This window comes from Scyliorhinus torazame, chromosome 7 (genome assembly GCF_047496885.1).
Source record: "Scyliorhinus torazame isolate Kashiwa2021f chromosome 7, sScyTor2.1, whole genome shotgun sequence".
Taxonomy (NCBI): Eukaryota; Metazoa; Chordata; class Chondrichthyes; order Carcharhiniformes; family Scyliorhinidae; genus Scyliorhinus; species Scyliorhinus torazame.
In genome coordinates, this window is record NC_092713.1 from 35,136,210 (window position 1) to 35,150,996 (window position 14,787).

A 14,787-nucleotide genomic window follows, 5' to 3' on the forward strand; every position below is an offset into this window, starting at 1 on the left:
ATTTCAAAGCAAATGTAAATACTAGTTAAATTCAAAGAAAGGGCACCAAAATGCAAAAGCAATGAGATATAATGAGTATTATCAAATAATTCATATGGGGCTTTTCAATCACTAATACATTTCAAAAGGAGCCCTTTGATCAGAAATATTTGAGAATTAATACTGCAGACCATAAGACCATAAGATATCGAAGCAGAATCAAGCCATTCAGCCCATTGAGTCTGCTCCACCATTCGATCATGGTTGATATGTTCCCCATACCCATTCTTTTTAAAATAAATTTAGAGTACCCAATTATTTTTTCCAATTAAGGGGCATTTTAGCGTGGCCAATCCACCTAAGCTGCACGTCTTTGGGTTGTGGGGGTGAGACCCACGCAGACACGGGGAGAATGTGCAAACTCCACACGGACAGTGACCCAGGGCCGGGATTCGAACACGGGTCCTCAGCGTCATAGGCAGCAATGCTAACCACTGTGCCACCGTGTTGCCCTCCTCATACCCATTCTCCTGCCTTCTCACCATAACCCCTGATCCCCTTATTAATCAAGAACACCAGATTTGTGCTTGAGCTGCTGTTACCTACAGGGCGACAGAACAAGAGCTGGAAGGTCAATTAGGAAGAATAGTTACTTCTTAGAACATAAGAACAAGGACCAGGAGTAGATAATCTAGCCTCTCGAGCCTGCTCCACTGTTCAATATGATCATGGCTCATCTCACCATGGCCTCATGTCCAGCCATCCTGCCCATTCTCCGCAATCCTTCACCCCATTATGAAAGAACATTCTGTCTAACTCCTCCTTAAATTTACTCACTGTCATCCACTGCTTTCTGGGTAGCGAATTCCACAGATTCCCAACCCTTTGGGAGAATTATTTCTCCTGGTCACTGTTTTAAATTTGCTCCCCCTTATCTTGAGACTGATCTCTCGTTCTAGAATGACCCAGAAGATGAAGCTCCATGTCTACTTTATCCATACCTTTTATAATCTTATATACCTCAATTTGATCTCCCCTCATTCTTCTAAACTCTCTCTTCATAAGACAAACCCCTCGGGCGGGATTCTCTGATCCTGAGGCTAAGTGTTGACGCCGTCGTAAACACCGTTGCGTTTCTCGACGGCTCAACATGGCCTCAGGTGCATAAATTCTGACCCCTACAGGGGGCTAGCACGGCACTGGAGTGACTCACGCCGCTCCAGCTGCCGATCCCGGAGTCAGATGGGCGCCACCGGTTCCGCGCATGCGCAGTGGCACTGGCACCAACGCGCGCATGTGCAGTGGGACCGGTATGATTGCCGCGTATGCACGGTGGCTCCCTTCTCCGCGCCGACCCCGACGCAACATGGCGTAGGGCTACAGGGGCCGGCGCGGAACAAAAGAAACCTCCAGTCCGAGAGGCCGGCCCGCCGATCGGTAGGCCCCAATCGCGGGCCAGGCCACCGCGGAGCCCTCCCACCGGGGTCGGACCCCCCCCCCCCCCCAAACCAGGCCGCCCCCAGATGCATCCACGCCGAGGTCCCGCCGGGAATGAGCAGATGTGGACGGCGCCGCCGCCGTGCTGGCACCGATGGCTCCGATTCTCAGCACTCCGGAGAATCGGCGGACCGGCGTCGGGGCGGCATGGCGCGGTTCGCGCTGGTCCGGCGATTCTCCGGCCGGGCCCCGGGGTGAGAGAATCCCGGCCCTCAACTCTGGAATCAATCCAGTGAACCTCCTCTGAACTGCCTCCAATGCCACTACATCTTTCCTCAAATAAGGGGACCAAAACTGTGCACAATACTCCAGGTGCGGTCTTACCAATGCCTTGTAAAGTTGCAACAACACTTCCTTACCTTTATACTCAATTCCTTTCGCTACAAATGCCAACATTCCATTCGCTTTCTTTATTACCTGCTGTACCTGCATGCACGTTTTCTGCGACTCATGCACCAGGACACCCAGACCCCTCGGCACCAGAGAACACCAAAGTCTCTGCCCATTTAGATAATGAGTTGCCTTTCCATTTTTCCAACTAAAATGCATGACCTCACACTTATCCACATTAAACTCCATCTGCCACATTTTGGTCCACTTTCCTAACCTATCTACATCCATTCGTAAGGTTCGTACTTCCTCATTGCAACTTACTGTTCCACTTATTTTAGTGCCATCTGCAAATTTGGTTATAGAACCTTCTATCCCTGTATCCAAGTCATTAATATAGATTGTAAATAGTTGGGGCCTGAGGACCGTACCGAGTGGCACCCCACTAGTTACACCTTGCCACCCAGAAAAATATCCATTTATCCCGACTCTCTTCCTCCTGTCCGTCAGCCAATCTTCTATCCAAGCTAATAAATTACCCCTAACCCATGTGACCTAATAATAACAATCTTTATTATTGTCACAAGTAGGCATACATCAGCACTGCAATGAAAATCCCCTAGTCGCCACACTCCGGCACCTGTTCGGGTACACTGAGGGAGAATTCAGAATGCCCAATTCACCTGACGCGCACATCCTTCAGGACTAGTGGGAAGAAACCGGAGCACCCGGAGGAAACCCATGCAGACACGGGGAGAACATGCAGACTCCGCACAGACAGTGACCCAAGCCGGGAATCGAACCTGGGACCCTGGCACTGTGAAGCAACAGTGCTAACCACTGTGCTACCGTGCCACCCATAACTTTGCGTATTAACCTTCTGTGTGGTACCTTAACAAATCCCTTCTGGAAGTCCAGATAACTACATCTACATGATCCCCCTTATCCACTTGGCTTGTTAAATCTTCGAAGAACTCTAGTAAATTAGTCAAACACAATTTACCCTTCATAAAACCATTTTGTCCTCCACCGTGAAAACTGGGACAAAGTATTGATTTATCATCTCCGCCATTTCTGTGTTGCCCACTATTAACTCTCCGGTTTCAGCTTCCAAGGGACCAACATTCACTTTAGTGACTCTCTTCCCTTTTATGTACTTATAGAAGCTTTTGCTATCCTTTTTGATATTTTGCACTAGCTTCCTTTCATCATTTACCTTAGCTCTTTTTATTATTTTTTTTATGTTTGAAAGGTTCCCAATCTTCCAGCCTACCACTGGCCTTTGCTATATGATATAACTTAGTTTTTGTCTTTATAATGTCCTGAACCTCCTTGTTTAGCCATGGATATATTTTGCCCCTCTTACCATCTTTCTTCGTCTCTGGAATATATTTGAGTTGCCAGGAATTGAGCATCTGAAATGAAATGAAATGAAAATCGCTTATTGTCACGAGCAGGCTTCAAATGAAGTTACTGTGAAAAGCCCCTAGTCGCCAGATTCCGGCGCCTGTTCGGGGAGGCTGGTACGGGAATTGAACCGTGCTGCTGGCCTGCCTTGGTCTGCTTTAAAAGCCAGCTGTTTAGCCCTGTGCTAAACCAGCCCCTATCTCCCTAAACAACTGCCCCTGCTCATCAGCTGTCCTACCTTTTAGCCTTCCTGCTCACTCTACTCGGACCAAATCATTCTGATGGAATTCCCTTTGTTTAATTCCAGAACGCTAGTGTGGGATTCCACTTCCTCACCCCCAAACTGAATTTTGAACTTTTCTTTCCTTTATTCTTTCACGGGGTGTGGGCGTCGCATATTTTTAAGAGTCAACTGGAGTCACACGCAGACCAGGTAAGGAGAAGCAGTGTATCCCTGTTTTCTTTTTAAAGCTGTTCCAGTGAGCTGAACGCACATTGGGTGCGGCAAACTGCCTTGGTAACTTTAAAGATAGAGTTGCTTTCTGGAAGGAAGTTTTGAATCTGTTGGTTTGAAGCTGGATCAGAATCTCAGGGAAAGGACCAGTCCCATTCGAGTGGGATTACTGTGTGCTGGGCCACGCCCTTGAAAGAGGTTTGGGTTTATTGGATTTTGTAATTGAATTAGAACAGCTACTAAGGGGGATTCATTAAGGCACCAAGGTGGCACTGCCAGGGTGCCAGGCCGGCACTGCCAGGGTACCCAAGTGGCACCAGCAGTGCCAGGGCACCACCCTTCCCAAAGGGCATGCAGATGGGAGCCTCCGATCCCCTTGGAGACCCCCACAAGTGCTGTTCCGTCTGGTTCCCATTGTGGGGAGCAGTACCAGACGGTGCTCGCCCGAGGTTCCCGAGGGGAAGGCATTGAATCCCAAAGCCTCAGGAATCTGCACATTAAAGTAAGGCTAACTGTCTCGCTCTAATGTGCAGATTTGCCAAAAGCTGACCCCGCCCATTGTAGGCGGGATTCCCCTTGCAACATCTTGTGAGATTGTGTTGAATCTTGCGAAGCGTTGCGAGCCGGGTAGATCCCGGGAGCGGGCTCCCCCGGCGGCAACCTGCTTTTACGCACAGCGTGGATGGAAGATCGCGGCCTAAGGGTCATTTTGGGCCAGTTTGTGGGGTGTTTCCCACCAGTTATTAGGTGAGATTGACTCCGGTATTCACCCACACTTAGGACGTGATCTAACCAAATGAAAACAGACTCTGCTCTAGGCGGGATTAGCGGGTGCTTGTAGCGGCATGAACCACCCTGCTATCGAACGGCTCTCTGTCTTGTTTTTGTGCCTTGGTGGCGAATGCCTCCCCCACCCCCCCCCGAGGCCACATTTACCGTCATTTTCTGCACTGAGGAGCTCTGTGCAGGCTGGCAGTGCCAAGGTGCCCAGGTGGCACCCGCAGTGCCAGGGTGCCACCCTGCCCGGAGGCTGGCCACCAAGGCCTTTCCGATCACCTGGGACTCATCCAGGTACCGTTCCACCTGGTACCAGTTTGTGGGGACTAGTATGGAACTACTCCCGGCTGGGTCTCCTCGGCGAAGCTGATAGGTGGCGGGCGGCCGATTGATCCGAGCGACTCGAGCACGGCTAAGTGGGTTCTTAAATTCACTGAGCCAAGCGAGGCTCTGACCCATTGCGGGCGGCACCGAGGTCACAACGCCTCGCGAGGCACAACGGCCTTCAAGAATCTCGGAGGACGCCTCACCCAGGTGTGATGTTGTATGAATTAAGTAATGGCATGATGGGAAAACTGGTCAATGGGAAGACTGGTCAACTAGTTGATACAATGTATGAAAAGCTGACCTAGCCACTTCAATGTACCAGAGCCCTTTGTAAGGAATGCTGATCTAGCCATTCTAAAATGCCTGACCTCTGTAAATTCTGATAAGGCTAACTTGTCATAACCCAGGGCGGTATGAATAAGACAAGATAAGGAATGGATGAGTCTCCTCCGACCTTTTAATGTTCTATCAAAGGACAAGATAATGGTATGAGTGATGAGACAAAGAGTCCTCGGAGGTCAGCAGGTTCATGACATTGCTTCCATTTCTACTTCCGATCAAATTCCTGACTAAGCTGTAGTCATGCAATCTTGATAATGATAATGTATAAATACTGAACTGATTTTCTGTAAAAGCGGGGACTTGAGTAGGAATCAGCAGTGGTAGTAACTGCTCTCCGACCTCAACTTTCAGCTAAAACTGCATGTGGTCGTTTCGTAAATAAAGCCTTGTTATTTTACCATAACAATCTATTGTTGAGTCTTTACCACAGTCAAAGAAATAGGAAAATACTGACTTCTACATTTGGCGCTGCGAGCAGGGTGCAACAGATGCAGAACTATTTGAAGCAATTAACACTTTCTCTGAAGTTTCTCCACTCACAGGTGAAACAGGCACATCTCCCAGTGACAGCAGGGACAGCAGCCCCTCGATATCCAGTGATCGAACCCGGAGATTACATATTGGTAAAGAACTGGGACAGAAAGAAACTAGGACGACGCTGGAACGGACCTTTCCTAGTACTACTGACTACACCGACCTCTGTCAAGCTTGAAGGACGTTCAAGTTGGAAACATCTATCCGATTGCAAGAAGATAGTCTCCAACCCAGACTTGAAAACAGGATGAAGATCTTCATTATAAATTTTGGACTCTCTGGACTATTTAGCCTTAATGGCCACTTGGTATTAAAAAATACGGACTACATGGGAACTGCATGCCAATACCTATTTATATATGTCATATCTTGATGCTGAGAAATTGAAAGAAAGCAAATGTTGGGTTTGTACCCACATCCCCGTCCATTTGAGGGAAGGAATACCTCTCCAATCCCTCCCCTTTCATATCGCAGAGACAGTTGAATGGATTTTACGACAAAATCAAACAGGGATCAGGGGATAGGGGAGATATGGAAATATGGAGATCTGCTGGCTATGACATGACTAAACTTTCGGCTTCGTATCAGCCTGCTTATAATCAAGCCTTGACTCCACCCTCCCTCACTGTCCACTCGAATAATGTTCAAGGTTCCATGTGTTTTAATAAATCAGGGAAAGGAAAGTTGATGGGGCAAAGTAGGTGCAACCTTACAGTTGACTGGCAAGGACCGGTACCAAGCATATCCAACAAGGGCATGTTTAACTGTGATTGGTCCAGGGTATGGAATATAACCTCTAATAGTTCATGGGGACAGACATCCCCAATCCCCTGGATGACATTAGCTGATGATTTTACGGCCTATAATGGAACATATTTCATATGCGGCACTAAAGCAAACCCGTGGTTCCCACTTGATTGGACAGGATCCTGCTTTCTGGGATATGTCGTACCCCAAATGCGTCACCTACCCTCCCTTAAGCACTCCCCCTCGCGAGCCAAAAGGACTATTACTAACACGGAACAGTTCTTCATGATGGCCTTTCCATTGTATGGAACGGGCAAGGCATCCGGCGAACTGATCCACATGGCCCAGCATTGGAACAACTGGCAAGCGTAATGGCAGCAGAAGCCAGGGAAACTGGACAGGCACTGGCCGAGGTCTCAGCTGAGCTGGTGGCTGTCCGGACCGTGGCATTACAAAATCGACTGGCTTTGGATTATCTGTTTGCCTCGCAGGGAGGAACGTGCGCTATTGTAGGTCAGGAGTGCTGTACTTATATTCCAGATGGCTCTGAAAATATCACCAGCCTGGCCGACCATATTAAGAGACAGGCTGATCAAATTCAAGAGACTGGCAGTGAATTTCATGACTATAGCCCGCCTGGTTGGCTAGGATTATTTTATTGGATCTTTAAGGCCTTCATTCTACTCCTAATGCTACTAGGGATAGGATTGCTTGGTTGCTTGTTTAAATGCATTTTCAATCGAGTCATGGATATCCCTATTTAACGCGTTGTCATGATATGACAAAAGGAGGGAATGTGATGTTGAACGAATTAAGTAATGGCATGATGGGAAAACTGGTCAATGGGAAGACTGGTGAACTAGTTGATACAATGTAAGAAAGGCTGACCTAGCCACTTCAATGTACCAGAGCCCTTTGTAAGGAATGCTGATCTAGCCATTCCAAAATGCCTGCCCTTGTAAATTCTGATAAGGCTAACTCGTCATAACCCAGGGCGGTATGAATAAGACAAGATAAGGAACGGATGAGTCTCCTCTGACCTTTAATGTTCTATCAAAGGACAAGATAATGGTATGAGTGATGAGACAAACAGTCCTTGGAGGTCAGCAGGTTCATGACATTGCTTCCGTTTCTACTTCCGATCGAATTCCTGACTAAGCTGTAGTCATGCAATCTTGATAATGATAATGTATAAATACTGAACTGATTTTCTGTAAAAGCGGGGACTTGAGTAGGAATCAGCAGTGGTAGTAACTGCTCTCCGACCTCAACTTTCAGCCAAAACTGCATGCGGTCGTTTCGTAAATAAAGCCTTATTTTACCATAACAACCTATTGTTGAGTCTTTACCACAGTCAAAGAAACAGAAAATACTGACTTCTACACGGGATCTACCGGCCACGTCCCACCCCGATTCCGGCGGGACATGGCCAGTAGATCATGCCCCGAGTCATTTTCTTGGGTGTTGGGAGATTCTCCCCGGTCGAGCCCACATTCAGAAATGTTTTCAGCAATGGGGAGCTGGACCCGCCGACGAGACCAGCTCCTCAGAGATTGGGCCACCATTTTGAAAGAGCGCCCCGATCTCTGAGCTTGACGGTCCCCCACACCACGGTAATGCCCCCGTCAAGCTCAGAAATCGGGTGCACTTTCAAAATGGTGGCCCGATCTCTGAGGAGCCGGCCTCGTCGGCGGGTCCACCCGGGTGTCTCCAATGGCCTGGGAGACCATCAGTGTGTCTCCAATGGCCTGGGAGACACCCCCCCCCCCCCCGCCTCCCAGGCCAGGTGCTGTTATTCCACTCCGTTTGCATGGACCAGTACTAAACTCCACTCTGGCGAGGTCTCTCAGGCATGGCTGTTTTGTCCCAGGGAACTGGAGAATCCCAGTGAGGTTGAGATCCAGATTGTGATGGCCCGTGAGATTCAACACGCCTCATCCCGACACCAATTCGGGGGCGTCGAGACCACTAAATTGCGGCAACTATGTCTGCACCCACTTCTTTTCACATTCTAGGACGCAGGCCCTCAGGTCAAGGGGACATGCCAGACCTTAGTCCCATTAGTTTACCGAATATATTTTTTCTCTGGCGATCATGACTGAATCAGTTCAGCTCCCTCTTGAAGGAGTGCAGGTAGCCAGGACCATGACAACACTCATTCTGGAGGCTCACTACTCTCTGGGAATGGAAGAATCTCCTAACATCCAATTTATTGCTCATCTTGCACAGTATGAGTGTGATCCTCAATCTCTCAAACTGGAATAATCTCCCAATAGGCATGCAATCCAATCCTTTCATTATTTTATGGAGACTTTTATCACGTCTCTTTTAAGGTCACTTTCCCGTACCAGCCTCCCCGAACAGGCGCCGGAATGTGGTGACTAGGGGCTTTTCACAGTAACTTCATTTGAAGCCTACTTGTGACAATAAGTGATTTTCATTTCATTTCATTTCAAGTCTGTGCTGGTGTTCAGCGAATAGGTCAATATGAAAATTTGAAATGAAATGAAATGAAAATCGCTTATTGTCACAAGTAGGCTTCAAATGAAGTTACTGTGAAAAGCCCCTAGTCGCCACATTCCGGCGCCTGTTCGGGGAGGCTGGTACGGGAATTGAACCGTGCTGCTGGCCTGCCTTGGTCTGCTTTAAAAGCCAGCGATTTAGCCCAGTGTGCTGAACCAGCCCCTGAGATTCGTTGAGATTCGTTGAGATTCTTGTAGCTCTCCTCTGCATCTTTTCCACTGGGGTGCACAGTCGAGAGCTCTCATTTTAAAAGCACTCTGCTGACCGCCAGCCAAACAGGATTCTACGGCGGGCGATAAGGTAGGTAAAGGCAAAGGCGGCCGCCCTCCTCCCCAGGAATAGGTCTGGCTGGTCTGAAACCCCGAAGACCGCCACTTTCGGGCATGGCTCCACCCTCACCCCCACCACTTTGGACATTGCCTCGAAGAAGGCTGTCCAGTACCCACCAAGTCTGGGGCAAGACCAGAACATGTGGGCATGGTTGGCTGGGCCTCCTTGGCACTGCTCACATCTGTCCTCCACCTCCGGGAAGAACCTACTCATACGGGTTCTTGTTAAGTGGGCTCTATGTACCACTTTTAGTTGCGTCAGGCTGAGCCTTGTGCACGTGGAGGTGGAGTTGACCCTATGCAGTGCTTCGCTCCAGAGTCCCCACCCTATCTCAATCCCCAGGTCCTCCTCCCATTTCATTCTTGTTGCGTCCAATACGGTTTCGGCCCCTTCTACCAGTCGGTCATACATGTCACTACAGTTTCCTTTATCTAGTATACTTGCGTCCAGTAACTCTTCCAGTAATGTCTGTCATGGCGGTTGTGGGTAAGTCCTTGTCTCTTTTCGTAGGAAGTTTTTGAGTTGCAGGTACCTTAGCTTGTTCCCCCTGGCTAGCTGGAATTTCTCTGTCAGTTCGCCCAGTGTTGCGATCCTGCCGTCCATGTATAGGTCCCTGACTGTCAGTGTCCCTCTGTCCTGTCCCCACCTTTTGAAGGTGGCATCAGTCAGCGTTGGTGTGAACCTATGGTTGTTGCAGATGGGAGCTTTACCCAACATTTTGGTCAGGCCAAATTGCTGCTGTCGTTGGCTCCAGGACTGGAGCGTGGCTATCACCACCGGGCTGCTGGAGTGTTTTTTGGGTGGGGATGGGAGTGTCGCCGTGGCGAGGGCCCGGAGAGAGGTCCCCATGCAGGAGGCCTCCTCCGCACACACACACTCGGCTTCTGGCTCCTTGATCCATCCCCTTATTCGCTCGGCCGTCGCCGCCCAGTGGTAGAATTGTAGGTTTGGGAGGACTAGTCCCCCCTGGATTTTGTTTTTTGTAAGACCTTCTTTGGGATCCTAGCATTCTTCCCCCCCATACGAACGCCATGATTAGTTTGTCTAGTGCTTTGAAAAAGGCCTTGGGGATGTAGATCGGGATGGTTCTGAATAGGAAGAGGTACCTGGGCAGTGCGTTCATTTTGATCATCTGGACTCTCCCCGCGAGGGAGAGTGGGAGTGTGTTCCATCTTTGCAGGTCCTTTTTTACTTCCTCTGTCAGACTGGTGAGGTTCCATTTGTGGATCCCTTTCCAGTCATGGGCTATTTGGATCCCCAGGTAGCGGAATTTGTGTTGGGCTTGTTTAAGCGGCAGTCCCGTTAGGGCTGCCCCCCCTACTTATGGGTGCACTGGGAAGATCTCGCTTTTGCTCATGTTGAGTTTGTAGCCAGAGAAGGCGCCAAACTCTTTCAGGAGCGCGATGATTCCGTCCATGCTGCTCTATGGATCCGAAATGTAGAGGAGCAGGTCATCTGCATAGAGTGAGACTCTGTGCTCTCTGCCTCCTCTTCGGATCCCCCTCCAGCTTTTTGTGGCTCTGAATGCGATTGCTAGTGGTTCGATCGCGAGAACGAACAGCAGCGGGGACAGTGGGCATCCTTGTCTGGTGCCCCTGTGCAGCTGGACATATCGGGAGTTGGTGTTGTTTGTCCGTACGCTCGCCATGGGAGCGTTGTATAGGAGCTTTACCCAGGAGGTGAACCCTGTTCCAAGCCCAAACCGCTCCAGTACCTCTATGAGGTATTTCCTTTCGACCCTGTCGAAGGCCTTTTCTGCGTCTAGGGAGACGATCACCTCTGGTGTTCTCTCCCCGGAGGGGGTCATTATCACGTTCAGCAGGCACCTGATGTTCGAAGTAAGCTGTCTACCTTTGACAAAGCGCGTCTGGTCCTCTGCGACCACCTCTGGCACGCAGGCTTCTAGCCTTTTGGCTAGAACCTTGGCCAGTATTTTGGCATCTGCATTCAGCAGTGAGATGGGTCTGTATGACCCACATTCCGTTGGGTCTTTATCTTTCTTAGGTACCAGTGAAAATGAGGCCTGTGCTAGCGTGGGTGGCAGTGTGTCCCTAGCCAGTGAGTCTGAGGCAGCAGTGTTAACTACCGCACCACCGAGCTGCCCCTGGAGCTGTATAAAATGCTCATTAGGCCACATCAAGATCCTGGGCGGGATTCTCCCAACGGGAGTCTAAGTGCTGACGCCGGAGTGAAAACCGGAGTGTTTCACTCTGGCATCGGAGCCCGCTCCCAGTCCCCTATTCTCCTGCCACCGGGGGCTAGGAGTGGCGTCGCGTATTTTATGCGTGCTGGGCATTGGCGCTGTGTAAAAAGCAGTGCCGCGTAAATGACACGGCCGGCGTCGCGTAAATGACGTCACCCGCACATGCGCGGTTTTACCGGCGCCATCCCGTGCATGCGCGGTTGCCGTCCTCCCCGAGGCCGCCCCGCAAGAAGATGGCGGATGGATCTTGCGGGGCGGCGGAAGAAAGGAGGAACCCCGCCCCCCCGCCCCACAGGCCGCCCCCCCAGCGTTCCCGCCGGCAGCGGCCAGGCCCCGGCGGGAACCTGTCAGGTTGGGGCGGCCGCTCGGCCCATCTGGGCCGGAGAATCGCCGCCCGCATTTTGCAAATGGCGAGCGCCCATTCTCCGAGCGGCCAGGCGTGATTCTCGCGGCGCCAGTTTGGGGGGGGGTAGTGGGAGAATCGCGTGCGGGTGTCGGGCCAGCGCCCCGGCTATTCTGCCACCCGGCGTGTGGGGGGGGGGGGAGAATTCCGCCCCGTGTGCAGTTCCAGTCGCCACACCATAGCAAGGATGTGATTGTACGAGAGAGGGTGCAGAGAAGATTCACCAGGATGTTGCCTGGGGTGCAGCATTTCAGCTATGAAGGAGGGGTTGTTCTCCTAGAGTAGAGAAGGCGAAAGTGGGACCTGATTGAGGTGTACAAAATTAAGAGGGTCATAGTTAGGAGAGATAAGAAGGAACATTTCCCCTTGGCAGAGGGGTCAATAACCAGGGGGCATAGATTTAAGGTAAGGGGCAGGGGATTTAGAGGAGAGTTATGGAAAAACCTTTTCTCCTAGAGGGTGGTGGGAGTCTGGAACTCACTGCCTGAAAGGATGGTAGAGGCGAGAACCCTCACAGTATTTGGGAAGCATTTGGATGAGCACTTGAGGCACCATAGCATACAAGGCTATGGACCAAGTGCTGGAAAATGGGATTGGAATAGATAAGCGATTGAACGAGGGTAGGTCCGATCAAGGACAGTAGCGGGAGATTGTGTATTGAGTCTGAAGAGATAGGAGAGGTCTTGAACGAGTACTTTTCTTCTGTATTTACAAATGAGAGGGGCCATATTGTTGGAGAGGACAGTGTGAAACAGACAGGTAAGCTCGAGGAAATACTTGTTAGGAAGGAAGATATGTTGGGCATTTTGAAAAACGTGAGGATAGACAAGTCCCCCGGGCCTGACGGGATATATCCAAGGATTCTATGGGAAGCAAGAGATGAAATTGCAGAGCCGTTGGCAATGATCTTTTCGTCCTCACTGTCAACAGGGGTGGTACCAGGGAGTTTGAGAGTGGCGAATGTCGTGCCCCTGTTCAAAAAAGGGACTAGGGATAACGCTGGGAATTACAGGCCAGTTAATCTTACTTCGGTGGTAGGCAAAGTCATGGAAAGGGTACTGAAGGATAGGATTTCTGAGCATCTGGAAAGACACTGCTTGATTAGGGATAGTCAGCACGGATTTGTGAGGGGTAGGTCTTGCCTTACAAGTCTTATTGAATTCTTTGAGGAGGTGACCAAGCATGTGGATGAAGGTAAAGCAGTGGATGTAGTGTACATGGATTTTAGTAAGGCATTTGATAAGGTTCCCCATGGTAGGCTTCTGCAGAAAGTAAGGAGGCATGGGATAGTGGGAAATTTGGCCAGTTGGATAACGAACTGGCTGACCGATAGAAGTCAGAGAGTGGTGGTGGATGGCAAATATTCAGCCTGGATCCCAGTTACCAGTGGCGTACCACAGGGATCAGTTCTGGGTCCTCTGCTGTTTGTGATTTTCATTCATGACTTGGATGAGGGAGTTGAAGGGTGGGTCAGTAAATTTGCAGACGATACGAAGATTGGTGGAGTTGTGGATAGTGAGGAGGGCTGTTGTCGGCTGCAAAGAGACATAGATAGGATGCAGAGCTGGGCTGAGAAGTGGCAGATGGAGTTTAACCCTGAAAAGTGTGAGGTTGTCCATTTTGGAAGGACAAATATGAATGCGGAATACAGGGTTAACGGTAGAGTTCTTGGCAATGTGGAGGAGCAGAGAGATCTTGGGGTCTATGTTCAACATCTTTGAAAGTTGCTACTCAAGTGGATAGAGCTGTGAAGAAGGCCTATGGTGTGCTAGCGTTCATTAACAGAGGGATTGAATTTAAGAGCCGTGAGGTGATGATGCAGCTATACAAAACTTTGATAAGGCCACATTTGGAGTACTGTGTACAGTTCTGGTCGCCTCATTTTAGGAAGGATGTGGAAGCTTTGGAAAAGGTGCAAAGGAGATTTACCAGGATGTTGCCTGGAATGGAGAGTAGGTCTTACAAGGAAAGGTTAAGGGTGCTAGGCCTTTTCTCATTAGAACGGAGAAGGATGAGGGGCGACTTGATAGAGGTTTATAAGATGATCAGGGGAATAGATAGAGTAGACAGTTAGAGACTTTTTCCCCGTGTGGAACAAACCATTACAAGGGGACATAAATTTAAGGTGAATGGTGGAAGATATAGGGGGGAATGTCAGAGATAGGTTCTTTACCCAGAGAGTAGTGGGGGCATGGAATGCACTGCCTGTGGAAGTAGTTGAGTCGGAAACATTAGGGACCTTCAAGCAGCTATTGGATAGGTACATGGATTACGGTAAAATGATATAGTGTAGATTTATTTGTTCTTAAGGACAGCACGGTAGCATTGTGGATAGCACAATTGCTTCACAGCTCCAGGGTCCCAGGTTCGATTCCGGCTTGGGTCACTGTCTGCGCGGAGTCTGCACATCCTCCCCGTGTCTGCGTGGGTTTCCTCCGGGTGCTCCGGTTTCCTCCCACAGTCCAAAGATGTGCCAGTTAGGTGGATTGGCCATGATAAATTGCCCTTAGTGTCCAGAATTGCCCTTAGTGTTGGGTGGAGGTGTTGACTTTGGGTAGGGTGCTCTTTCCAAGAGCCGGTGCAGACTCAACGGGCCGAATGGCCTCCTTCTGCACTGTAAATTCAATGATAATCTATGATTAATCTAGGACAAAGGTTCGGCACAACATCGTGGGCCGAAGGGCCTGTTCTGTGCTGTATTTTTCTATGTTCTATGTTCTATGGCCAACATAGGCACGGTGGGCCAAAGGCCCTCTTTCAGTGCTGTAACATTTTATGATCTTGTAGACATTGATAATTCATGGTATCAAGTTACTGGTAGAACAATATCCCAGTTTCTGGAAGGGCACAACATGTGGTTCAATGGATCAGAGAAGAATCAATGCAAACTTTGCATATAATAATAATAATAATAATAATAACGGAATACACAAC